The sequence below is a fragment of the Lissotriton helveticus genome, chromosome 2_2 (assembly GCF_964261635.1).
Source record: "Lissotriton helveticus chromosome 2_2, aLisHel1.1, whole genome shotgun sequence".
Taxonomy (NCBI): Eukaryota; Metazoa; Chordata; class Amphibia; order Caudata; family Salamandridae; genus Lissotriton; species Lissotriton helveticus.
In genome coordinates this window covers 29,421,667-29,434,979 of record NC_136060.1, presented here as the reverse complement: position 1 = coordinate 29,434,979, position 13,313 = coordinate 29,421,667, and the positions used below count along the sequence as shown (strand labels likewise).

General features: G+C 51.7%; 2 protein-coding genes across 4 annotated transcripts in view; one reads left to right on the top strand and one right to left on the bottom strand.

Annotated features, from left to right (window-relative positions):
• PRIMPOL (primase and DNA directed polymerase) overlaps positions 1-11,698 on the bottom strand; it is a 390,575-nt gene extending 378,877 nt beyond the window's left edge. Inside the window, exon 1 of the mRNA XM_078678013.1 lies at positions 11,350-11,698. The gene's annotated coding sequence lies outside the window, so the exon portion shown is untranslated. The remainder of the gene's footprint in view (positions 1-11,349) is intronic.
• The window catches only part of CASP3 (caspase 3), a 350,335-nt gene that overhangs the window by 72,570 nt on the left and 264,452 nt on the right, over positions 1-13,313 (top strand). Inside the window, exon 1 of one of the 3 annotated variants that reach the window (XM_078678014.1) lies at positions 11,736-12,010. The exons of 1 other annotated variant lie outside the window; for it this stretch is intronic. The gene's annotated coding sequence lies outside the window, so the exon portion shown is untranslated. Of the gene's footprint in view, positions 1-11,735; positions 12,011-12,050; positions 12,145-13,313 lie in introns of those variants that run through there. One more of the 3 variants, XM_078678015.1, reaches the window with a different exon arrangement.

Here is a 13,313-nt window from a genome sequence, read left to right as displayed (position 1 = left end):
ACTGGCGGCGTAGGGGTTCTTCCAGCCCCATGATCATCCCCTTGAGGGTGCGGTTGAACCGCTCGACCAGTCCGTTCCCCTGGGGGTGATAGGGGGTGGTGAAGCGGTAAGTGACTCCGCACTGCTGCCAGAGGGATTTCATATACTTTGAAATGAAGTTCGTACCCCTGTCGCTGACGACTTCCCGGGGGAAGCCCACTCGAGAGAAGATCCCCATCAAGGCTCGACCCACTACTGGGGCTGTTATAGTACGAAGGGGGACCGCCTCAGGATAGCGGGTGGCGTGGTCCACCAGGACCAGGATGAAGCGATGCCCCTGTGCTGTTCGGGGGTCCAGGGGCCCCACAATGTCTATTCCCACCCTTTCGAACGGGGTGGTCACCACGGGGAATGGTTGTAGGGGTGCCTTGAGTTTGCGGCCGCTCTTCCCGCTGGCCTGGCAGGTCGGGCAGGACCGGCAATGGTTGGAGACGTCATTTCTCATTTTGGGCCAAAAAAAGTGAGTCACCAGGCGGTGGTAGGTCTTGTCTTGGCCCAGGTGCCCGGCCAGGGGGACATCATGGGCTAGGTTCAACAGGAAGTCTCTGAAGTGGAGGGGCACCACCAGCACTCGCCCGGCCCCCAGTTCTGCGATTTTCTGCTCGCTGTACAAGAGATCATTGTCCCAATAAACCCAGTGGGCCCCGGTGGTGTCTCCTTGGCTCTGGGCGAGCGCTTGCTGTCTCAATCCCTCGAGGGAGGGGCAGGTCTTTTGCTCCTGCCGGAATTGTTCCTGGGTGGGTCCCCCTTCTTGACGCCACTGAGCCAGGTCGGGAAGCTCGGGGGGCTGTGTGGACCCCTCTGTGGTGGGGTCCGGGTGGTCGGTCTGGAGGAAGTCTTCTTTTGGAGTGATCGAGGGCGGAGGTGCTGCCCATTCTGGTTCTTCTGGTCTAGGGATGGTGCGGGTGGCCATGGACCGGGTGGTTACGCACGCCCAGTCCGGGAGACCCAACATCCCCAGATGCTCTCTTCTTTCCACAGCGGCCCACAGGGAGCTCTCGAGATCGTTCCCCAGGAGGCAGTCCACGGGGGCATCATCGCGGACAGTTACTCTCAGCATGCCGGACACTCCTCCCCATTCGAAGGGGACGCAGGCCATCCGACACAGGCTCTCCGAGTTATCTGCCGATCGGACGGGGCAAAGTACGTTTGGTAGGATTTGTTCTGGGGTCACCAGGTGACAACGGACGGCCGTCACACTGGCCCCGGTGTCACGCAGGGCCTCGGCCTGGCGCCCATTGATGCTCACCCATTGGCTGTACTTCCGAGTGTTGGCGGGCAGGGGAGTCCGCGGGACCATGTCTCTTCCTCCCAGGCATGCCAGGGTCATGGCGGCGGGTTCACACTCGAACTGCTCCGACTCATAGGTCTCCGTGTCTTCGGAGACTTGTTCTTCTCCCAGGGCGGCGGCCGCCATCTGGCGGGGCCCGGGGACCTGGTTCTTCGGGCAGGTCGGGTCACTGGCATAGTGGCCGACTCGCTGGCATCGATGACACGTCACGTTAGCTCGGAACCCCGGGCGCATCGGGGGGTTTCCCCGGCCTGCTGGGGCCGGGGTGGCGTTAGTGGGCGCGGCCGGGACGGCGTCTCTGCCCCGGCCCGGGCCTCCTCCTCCTCCTCGGGGACGATGATGACCTTGGTTGGTTCTGTTCTGCTCATTCGGCCCACTCCGGGCCACTCGGGTGCTCTCCCACCGGTCAGCCTCGGTGGCGAGCTGCCGGGGTTCAGTCAATTTACTGTCGAGGAGGTGCTGCCTGAGCTCGACGAAGCAGTTGTTGGAGAGGTGCTCCCACACAATGAGATTGAAGAGTTGTTCGTAAGTGGTTACGTTGTTACCCTTGATCCACCCCTCGAAGGCTCGGCTGAAATAGTTCACGTATTCCAACCACGTTGTACCTGGGATCCGGGTGCAGTTGCGGAACCTCTGGCGGTACATTTCGGGTGTAAGCCCATATCGACTGAGGAGGGCGGCCTTCATGTGGTCATAGGACGTCATTTGATGGTCCGGAAGCTGCAGCAGGGCATCACGACCCTCGTTGACGAATCTCCCCCATAGACCGGCTCCCCAGTCACTTCGAGCGACCCGGTGGGCGGTCATGGCAATCTCATAGGCCTTGAACCACTGCTGTATGTCGTCGTTCCGGTGATATTCTCGGACCACATCCTTGGGGATGTGGACCTTCTGCTCGGTAGGACCCGGGGAGTGCGGTTGCTCGGGCACCCCTAGGTTTTTGTTCAGTTTGCGTATTTCTATCTCCGCTAGTTTGCACTCGTGCTCGTATGCCAGTCTTTTTTCTTCGAGGTCTCTCTGTCTCTGTTTTTCCTCTCGCTCTTCTCTGAGCCGTAAGTGTTCTAAGTTTATTTTTTGTTCCGCCAGTTTCAATTCTCCGTCTAATCTGAGTCGTGCCAAGTCTAACTCGTGTAATCTATTTTTTTCCCGCTCTTGGATCTCTTCACGGGAAGGGCCTGTTCTCCGTTCCTCCGTCCGGGTGGTGTTGACTTCCGGGGCTGCGGGGTCCCGGGGGGTTGCGGTATTTGTCTCTGTCCAGGCCTCTAGGGCGTTTTTGAAGTCTTCTTTTGTGCTTAGCCCGGTGGTAGCAATGCCTAAGTCCATGCAAAATTGTTTGAGCTCTCGGTGGTTGTATTCTTCCAGCTTTTCCATCTGGAACTTCTCCGCCGATCCGCTCTCTTTGGTCGTCATTGTGGTTTTAGTCGTAGGGTGAGTTACTGTCTGTACGGTACGCGTTGGTTCGGATCGCGCCGCTAGCCACCAATGTTAGACGGGGACCTGGAGGGTCGGCCGAGCACAGTGATCGCACAGACAGGTAACTTCCCCCCCACAGATGGACACCACACAAAGATCAGGGTAACACCTTTTATAGGCACTTCTGGTAGTAGAGTGGTACGATACAAGGCGATTAGGACACGATGATCCTCTCAATTCTAGTCTCTAGTAAGGGAAGGGGGTAGCGGGACAGTCTTGGTACCCACGGGTACGGAGGTGTAACGGTGATAGCTCACAATCCTCGAGCTCGGTGTTCGGATGGGTCAGACCGCGGCAGCGCCGGCAGGTCCCGAAGAGGTCGTAGGTGGCAACGGGCCGCGGCAGCGCCAGCAGGTCCCAACGAGGATGAAGGTTACAACGGGCCGCGGCAGTGCCAGCAGGTCCCACGAGAATGCAGGTTGCAACGGGCCGCGGCAGCGCCAGCAGGTCCCACGAGGATGAAGGTTACAACGGGCCGCGGCAGCGCCAGCAGGTCCCACGAGGATGAAGGTTGCAGAGGGCCGCGGCAGCGCCAGCAGGTCCCACGAGGATGAAGGTTGCAGAGGGCCGCGGCAGCGCCAGCAGGTCCCACGAGGATGAAGGTTGCAGAGGGCCGCGGCAGCGCCAGCAGGTCCCACGAGGATGAAGGTTGCAGAGGGCCGCGGCAGCGCCAGCAGGCAGGCTAATAGTCCACAAGGCAGGGCTGTGGCAGCGCCAGCAGTCCGTCAAGGATGAGTTCGTCGCGGTGTCTCTCGACTCCAGGATACAACTGCCTTCCTGTCCTGGGGCGGCCTCAGTTATAGGTCTGGCGCCCTTTGATGTCCGGACCCTCGCTCTTGGAGGTCGGGAGGTCTGGGATGAGGGAGTCCAGACACCCAGCAGGGGGGTGGAGCCAGCGCCCGAGGAGGCTGGGGGTGCTCGGCACCTGGCGGGGGAGAGCCATCGACACTTCTTACTCCCATTGACCTGCCAAGTGGTCCGTTCACCTCCTGGGTGGAGGGTGGTGCCGGGATGTCGGGGCCTGGCCAGGCCCAGGGTTGGGGTCGGGCTGAGGCCGCGCGGCCGCGTGGTGCCGTGTCCAAGATGGCGGCTGGGCCGGGCAATGGTGCTGACGGTGGCCCGGGCCCTGTCCTGCGGGGAGGGAGCGAGCCCTTCATGTGGCCTGTCCAACAGGCAATGTATGTGTACATAAGCGGCGTTCATTTTCGTTTCACAGTACCCCTTGTTGTAAGCAGAACGGATATCGCTAAAACACTGACTGTGTTATCCCGCTAGCATAGACCCATGCACACACGTACTCGACAGCCATTTTAGGTATCATGGTCTCCTTGTTTTCGATCGATCATCAGCCCCTTCCCTGACCCTGCAAGCTTCCCCCATGCACCCTGACCGCCCCCGCTCTCACATGCATAAGTCATGAGCCCTCCCCTCCCGCATGACTCTGTCTCTGAGAATCACACCCCGCGCCTGACCAACACCTCCTTTCCTTCCATGAATACCCCTCTTCTGATAAACCTTTTCTCTACGCTCGATTTTCCCCACTGACCCTTCCTTTCATGAATATCTCTCCTTTGATGACCTCTTCCTCTGAACCTAATTGTCCACATGGACCGCTGGTCATCCCTTAGACTGAGGATACAGTTTATTGCCCACCACTGTACGCACTCGCCTCTCTTGAAAGGAGCCACTATTGATCATGACCACCCCACCCCTGAGATTCGATCAGGCGCACACATTCCAAAGGAATCAGCAGAACACTCAGCTGCGTGACAGCCCCTTCCTATTGTATGGAGGATAAGGGCCTCTACTGTAGCCACGTGTTGGAATATCTTCACACTTCACAATGTCTTGATTGTAATGAAGGATGTGTGTGCCATAAACCTGTGTATAAAAGACGAAGCCTCAGAGAAACTTGTTAGAGCACCTCCCGAAGACACTATGCGAGTGTCCCAAATGACAGGCTCTCCTCATGAGAAATAAACTCTGTTCTTGTTTTCCTACTTCCAGTGCCCGTCTCTTTATTGGGTAAATTATTCAAGATGGGAACGAAGAGTCGCCCTGCACCAGCAGCCTGGGCATCCGGTGCGCTGTGGGCTGACTTTTCTACACGGCAGCCAAGGAGAAAGCAGAAGAACAAGAAACCCCGGGATGGGAGGGGTACATGGTAGCGACCATGCAAGATGTGGAGCAGGTGATAAGTGAACAGGAGTGGGCCGAGGCATACCAACAAGATGAAGACCTGGAAGCCATAAAAGGATACGTGACACATGGGTGGCCAGAGAAAAGGCACCTAGATGAGAAATTAAAGACATACTAGGGAGGTAAGGGACGAACTTTCCCTAGGAGAGAACCCCATATTCCTAATGAGAGGAGACCAAGTCGTTCCTCCCCAAGGTCTGGTAGGACACCTGTTGGCGATTTTACATGAGGGACACCAAGGGATAACAAGAACAAAGGCCTTGGCAAGACAAGCGTATTGGTGGCCTGCTATTGATGCCCAGGTGGAGAGGTATGTGAGGGAGTGCGACTCATGTGCCAAAGCAGACAAAACACAGATCCTAGTGAGACCACAACTGGGCCAGTTTCCAGTACCCAGCAGCCCTTGGGAAATGGTGTCCAGAGACATAATAGGTCTAATTTTGAACAGCGAGGGGGTGCCGAAATATGCCATAGTGTTGGTGGACAGGTACTCTAAGTGGCCCGAGGTGGAAGTGAGAGAATCTGTAGACACGGAGGTGGTACTGGCGTTCCTAAATGCGATCTTTGTGAAAGAAGGAATCCCAAAGATCATCACGTGTGACAATGGGCCACAGTTTATCTCAGCCAAATGGGAAGCGTTCATGTCTAGGAATGGGATGGAAGTTAAACCACTCCCATATACCATCCAGCAGGAAATGGACTGGCCGAACGGTTCAACTGTGCCATAATGGGGACAATCCAAGCGGCCATAAGTGATGGGCAGGATTGGGAGAAGGAACTACCCAAGATGCTGTGGGCATACCGCATCACGCCTGGTAGCACAAGTTACAGCCCGTTCAAGATTTTGAGGGGTAGAGAGCCGTTTACAAAGGACAACATAGCGTGGAGACAGATGGTGGTGCAAAGCAAATGGTCTCCGGCGATTGTAAAAAGGAACCTAAAGAGAGCACAGGAGACATACACAGAACATTACAATAAGCGGCGAAATGTGCATCCAGTGTCTCTAGAGAATGGAGACGGGTGAGAGTGAAAGTAGCCACAATGAAAAGGAAAGGAGAAAGCAAATTCACACCACCCCTTCAAGTCCTGGAACCATATGCCGGATCGGCGTTGTTAAGCGATGGGAAAGTATGGTCTCAAGACAGGATGGCGAACTCAACAAAATCCTGAGATGGGAAACTGAAGGTGAGACAGGATTGGAAGTGGAAGCACCGAGAAGTGAGGTCAGTGGAAGGATACGTTATGTTATGTTATGTTAATCAATTTTTTGAGCGCACAGCTGCCCCAGCAAAGGGGCGTCCCGGCGCTATATCTGACAAGGTAACACAACAGACAGAAACAAGAAGAGTAACTGAATTTTAATAGGGCAAGGGGAAAAGATAGGTTTTAACTGCTTTCCTGAAAGAAAAAAGATCTTCTAGAGATCGAATGAGGATAGGAAGCGCGTTCCAGAGCTTGGAAGCCAGCACTGTGAATGATCGACCACCTAATCTACATTTTTGGAAGCGTGGGACAAGTGCTAGTTTTTGACCTGCAGAGCGAAGACTGCGTGAAGGAGTGTACAAAGTCAGGAGATGTTGGAGGATAGTGGGGGTCTCAGTAATAAGAATTTTAAACGCAAAACAAAGGGTCTTAAACTCTATGCGTCTAATTACAGGTAGCCAGTGCAGTTTAGAGATTGTACTGCGGGCTGAACAGAAGCGAGGTAGGCCCACCAGAACCCTGGCGGCCGCATTCTGTACCCGTTGGAGTCGCATGACCTCCGCCTGGTTAGCGCCTAAAAACAGCGAGCTAGCGTAATCAAGCCTCGATAAGACGCTAGCTTGAATCACCATCTGGCGTGTGGGGGCATCAAAAAATTTGAGGATAGGCCTCAAACCCCGCAGGATGCCGAAGCACATAGATGCTACCTTCTTAGTATGACATGCGAAGGTTAGTTTGGAGTCTAGCCACACGCCGAGGTTTTTTAGTTCGGGAACAGGTTTTGGGGGGGGGACCCAGTTCGTTAGGCCACCAACTCGCACCCCACAGATCAGGATGGTTCCCTATTACCATCACTTCGGTTTTGAGGGCGTTGAGCTGTAAACAATTGGCTGTAAGCCAACTGGCAACAGCCCTCAGACCATCCGCAAAGTTTGAAGCCCGTGGGTCAGGGTCCCCATTGAGGACCACCGCCAACTGGGTATCATCGGCGTATGATACCATTGTGAGACCCCAACTCTTCGCAACCATCGCCAAAGGTTGTACATATAAGTTGAAGAGAGTGGGGCTCAACGCCGAACCCTGCGGAACTCCTTGGGTGATGGCATGAGACTTAGATCTGAAAGGTGGCACCACTACCTGAAAGGATCGATCCGAAAGGAACGATTGGAACCAATCCAGCGCCTTGCCAGATATGCCTGCCTCACCCAGCCTTTGAATAAGAATGGCATGGGATACAGTGTCGAAGGCGGCACTAAGGTCTAACAAGACCAGTGCCGCCGTTTGACCTGCATCTAGTACAGAGCGGAGATGTTCAACCATATATAGGAGTGCCGTCTCTGTACTATGCCCAGATCTAAAACCATTCTGTGTAGGATCCAATAGGTGTGCAGAGGTCAGATGTTTTGTTAGGATGTTATTCACGTGAGCCTCTGTGAGCTTTGTCACCCATGGAAGCAGGGAGATAGGTCTATAACTCTCCGGCTTCAGCGGATCCAAACCAGGCTTCTTTATAATGGGCATGACACAGGCGGCCTTCCAACTGGGGGGGACCAACCCGGTGGTAAGGGATTGATCCACGAGATGTCGAATAGGAGGAAGGCAAACAGACGCAGAGTCCAAAAACTGGGCTGGTCTCAGAGGGTCATCTGGTGAGCCAGACTTAACCTTGGCCGCGAGGAGACTAAACTCCTGTTCTGATGGTAAGAGAAACGAGGCCAGGCACTGTGAGGTACGCAGTATAAAAGACGTACTGTCAGGATCGACTTTGGGAAAAGAGCGGTAGATGGCATTTACTTTTTCCACAAAGAAGCTGGCTAACGACTCACAGTGAGCAAGGGAGCAGATCTCCGTACTTGGAAGTCTGTTCACTGTGAGCTCCTTCAAGACTTTAAAAACCAGTTTGGATGGATTGGAACTCGCCTGGAACTCCATAGCATAATAGTCAGCTCGAGCCCGGCAGACAGCTCTGTGATATACCTTTACCTCAGCAAGGTAGCGTGCTTTCAGGTCACCGTCGTAGTTCTTCCTCCATGCTCTTTCGGCTCGACGGCAGATGGCTTTAGCCCTCCTAAGTGCCTCCGAATACCAGGGAGTAGGCCGAGAAGAACGATTTCTACTCCAGCTGGCCGGGATTAGTGCATCAAGCGCTTGAACGATCCAGTCGCACAGGGCGTTATGCCCCGTTGCGACGTCATCCGTAAGAACCAGAGGTGTAATGGCCAAAAGACGATGGAAGTCCTCCAGTTTGAGCTTTTTCCAGGGTCGCCTGAAAGATGTTTTATCGGGCTTCCCAGTAGAACGTGTTACCATTGTGACAAAAAGCGCAATGAGGTGGTGGTCGCTCCAACCCATAGGTCTGGGGGGAGAAACCTCGGCCAGTTGAAGATTTGTAAAAACCGGGTCAAGAATATGACCTCCCTCATGGGTGGGATGACGGACCAGTTGGAGCAGTTGTACTGCTTCAAGATCGTCAAGCAAACCTCTGACCATTGGTAACTCCGTGGCATCGAAGTGGATGTTAAGATCGCCGATGATGGTGATATTGGAGGAGAACAAAGACAGAGAGCTGACCAGCTCAGGGAGAGCTTTCCTGAAAGCACAATCATTTCCCGGGGGACGGTATATCAAGAGGCCCGACAATGTTTGGGTCTGACCAATGCTAATGGAAAAATGGGCGCACTCGGCGCCAGCCAAGTCCATGGGCTTCCAGATACAGGCATAGCAAGTTTTGAAGGCCACAGCTATGCCTCCTCCTCTCCCCTTACGGTTCAATGTATAGATTGCGTAGCCCGGGGGGAGGGCCAGATTGATAATGGCCGTATCTTCATCTCCTAGCCAGGTCTCCGTCATAAAGAAGACATCAGGGCCTTCTAGCGAGATAAGCTCAAAAATATCTCGATGATGTTTTGAGAGGGATCTAACATTGTGGTGCCAGATTTTAATGGCATTAGGAGGAGGGAGTTCCTTCCTCCGATGTAATAATGCCTGACTGGGGGCCATCACTGGTGCCGAAAGTTCCCACCAACCACATGGGCAGGTATGGGGACCACTCAGAGGATGGTGAGACGAGTGCGGGCAAATGGGCAGATTACGTCTGATCTGACAGAGGGCATGACTGGAATATCGATAAGTCATGCTAAAAAACACGCAGAATCCGGCCACGACCCGCGCGTCCTTAGCGCGGTCGAGCGCAGGCGGGCAGGACTCTGGCACGACTCCGGCACAGCGCAGGCGTCACCACTGCGCGTCCCGCTGCGCGGGGGGGACGACTTTAAATAGGCACTCTCCGGAAGAAAAATGAGCGTAAGAACGCTCCAAGATGGCGCCCGCCGGTTTAGACTAGAGCCCAAAGCAAGATGGCGCTGAAAAACGAAGCCCCAAACCTCCCACGGACCCAGGACCCACCAAACGGTGGTGCAGATTCCTTTAAGTGCAGTAAGTGGAGGGGGGAGATAGAGCCCAGCCCGGTCTGTTTAAAACCAAGGGAGAATACAAATAAAATAAACCCAAATAGAAAACTGGGAAATTTAAAAATAACAGAGCGCCAGCAGCAGCGCGCTATCAGCAGTAATACCTGTGTGAGAATGCAGGCATCAAAGGGTCCGCCTTAAATAGGCACTCCCCGGAAGAAAAACGAGCGTAAGAACGCTCCAAGATGGCGCCCGCCGGTTTAGACTAGAGCCCAAAGCAAGATGGCGCTGAAAAACGAAGCCCCAAACCTCCCACGGACCCAGGACCCACCAAACGGTGGTGCAGATTCCTTTAAGTGCAGTAAGTGGAGGGGGGAGATAGAGCCCAGCCCGGTCTGTTTAAAACCAAGGGAGAATACAAATAAAATAAACCCAAATAGAAAACTGGGAAATTTAAAAATAACAGAGCGCCAGCAGCAGCGCGCTATCAGCAGTAATACCTGTGTGAGAATGCAGGCATCAAAGGGTCCGCCTTAAATAGGCACTCCCCGGAAGAAAAACGAGCGTAAGAACGCTCCAAGATGGCGCCCGCCGGTTTAGACTAGAGCCCAAAGCAAGAAGGCGCTGAAAAACGAAGCCCCAAACCTCCCACGGACCCAGGACCCACCAAACGGTGGTGCAGATTCCTTTAAGTGCAGTAAGTGGAGGGGGGAGATAGAGCCCAGCCCGGTCTGTTTAAAACCAAGGGAGAATACAAATAAAATAAACCCAAATAGAAAACTGGGAAATTTAAAAATAACAGAGCGCCAGCAGCAGCGCGCTATCAGCAGTAATACCTGTGTGAGGTATACAAGAGCATGTTGGAAGAAAGGAAGAGCAAGTAGAGGATGCATGGAACGAGGATGGTGGAGTCAGCGAGGAAGGAGCAATGGGAAGTGATACCACAGTGAAAGGACCAGAGGAAGGAAGGAACAAGGATAGACTGGATGGTACAGTAAGTGAGATGAGCGGCAGGCCAGAGCAACACACCTCCCCGAGGACCTCGAGAGGTGGAAAGGAAGTAGAGGGAATGAGAACACGAGCAGGACGTGTTGTGAGGATACCCGAGAAGTTCGAGAACTTTATCATGAACATCCAGTAAGACTATTTTGTACCGGTTATCATAATTTGTTTGATGTTTGAAAGGGGGGAGATATGTAGTGACGGTCTAGTCTTCCTAGGCGAAGGCAGGAACCGGAAGGTAATAAACCTTCTTGAATACACTTGAGGCTTCGTGTCATCATTTAGATAACGAGGGACCCTCCTACAGTTAACAGAACCGAAGCCAAAAACCCAGCTCATAATGAGAAATTATATGAAGAACGTTCACAAGCCATAAGTGGTTAAGTTGACAGAGATCACTGTACAACATTGGAAAGTTATTCCAATACCAGGTGTCACTATTTCGCCTAGTGTTCCTACGTTCGCTTACCAGTCTCACACGTTTCATTATAATTTTTCGGATTTTACAAGCAGTACTAAAAACACGAGAATGTAAGTAAAAGCCAGGTTAGAAATGTGTTGGCTTCTCATACCTAACACGGGGAAAACGTGTGATGGGATCATTTGTTGCCGGTATCAATATCACGTTGAATGTCACAGACAGGAATCATTATTTATATAAGAACACAGACCAAAATACAGCAATTATAAATCCATACACACATCACAAAACTTTGCTGTTCTGCCACTTACGCTTATTTCTTCCACTTTACAGTGACAAAAGACGAGCCTTTGCGTCACAAGGTACTCGCAACCAATCAAGTAAGCTAAACCATATGTTATTTGTGGTTGAAAAAGCGCGATAGTCCTGATTGGCTGGCAGACCTCGTTACAGTGGATTGGCTAGAGAAGTTCTTGTCAACCATTCCTTTGCTTGTAGGGACTTGGAGACAGCACAGTGGTTTGCAATTGGTCCGATTTCGTTTATTGTCTCTGTGATGTTTCAAACTTTGCACGTGCTACAACCTAAAAAAAAAAAATCCCATTGCATGTTGATTATTCCCCGCCTTCATTCAGTGGCAGTTCCTTGTCAGTCAGTCGTAAGTTGTCAGGCACCTAAAAACATACCGGTGGCTCTTGTGAGATAGGCGCTGATAGTAGACGTTTCCCCCTCAGATAAAATCAGCAGCCAAACCACCCAGTCAGTATTCACTTCTCGTTCGAGGCTCCGCCTGTAGGGCCGGCCTCTCGGGGTGTGCTGCTCCCTCGGTCCCGCCCTGTAGTGCTGGTGAACGCCGTGTCACTTGTTTGTGCAGGAGTTGGATACATCTTGACTGCTACTGCTTTTGTCCGGCTGGATCTGTCGCCCGTTCCTTCACCCCCACCTCTGGCCGGCGTGGTGCGCAAGGGAGCGGTGAGTGACCCTGGCTTTGAACGCTATGATTGTAACCCGTACAAAGTGCAAGGCAGACGTGCTTGCAATTGCATAGATATTATATTAACTGCCGTCGTTCTGTAATCGTCTGTTGTACTGCTTTCGACCTGAAGGTAAAAGTATGCTTTCGTTTTCGAATCACGTTTTTTTGGGGGGATTTGGACTGTCATTTTCCTAGTCTCGAGTAAAGTAATTTCGGTCCTAGATTTATTTATTATTTAATCTATATGGTATTTGTGCTGCGCCCTCGGAAGAAGACTATCCGTCAGTTCTCTTGGTACATGGCATACATGGCGTTTTGACTATGAATTGTTTTAAACTCTTACCCAAATCATAGTGTCTGTGTGCTGGAGCAGGAATCGGCTCACTTTTTTGTTTTTGTTTCTGGGTTTATCATCTCTCGGGTTTATTCTCGCTTTTATTCTCGCGTTTAAATCATTGCAATGGATCTTTGATGCCGTTTTATAAAGCAGTTTATCACATGCATTTGAATCACAAATTCTATGCTAAGTTCTACAATAATGAGAGTTTGGCAGGAGATAAAGGTTTTTTTTAATAAATCTTTTAGTATGTGATTTTTTAGATCGCAAGCAAATCCATCAGTTTTAGTCATTAGGGTCTTATTAATAAGCAGTGAATACATTTCAATGAAAAGCACGTTCCCGAAAGGAAACAAATCCCTATTCTAGGAATTGAGAGAGAATGGTGCCAGTCACAACCCATAGAGTCCCAGTTCAAGAGAGAGAGATATTAAAGTATAAAGCTTTGGCATATAAAGCAGTTCAATAATAAAACATCAATCAAGGCAGAACTTTACTTAAAGAGAGTATCAAGAAACTCAGTAGAGTCTCAGAGCAATGTGGAATAAGGCAGGGTAGAAATGGTCTGGAAAGTGGCTTAAGCTACTCTAGGGACACACACTATTATAGACAACACATTCTAAAGCTTTGCAACATATTGCTGCTGCTTCTTCTCCAGTCAGCCTATCAGCTTTTAATGCTCTCCTAGGAACAGGATCACTCTTCACAGGAATACAATAGTCCATAGACAGCAGTGTTAACTTTGAAACTATGTTGTACCGTTTCTAAGTTCATTTGGGTCTTTCTCATTCTTGGCTACTTTTCCACCTATAAAACTACATCTCTAACTTTCTAAATATCAAATCTTTCAGATTTTTAACAATGGTTGATGTAGAAATTGAAACATCTGTATTAACGAAAAGAAAACATTTAGCGTAAAAATCCTTAATTGGAAGAGCAAAAGTCAGTTAAAAAGGTGAAGT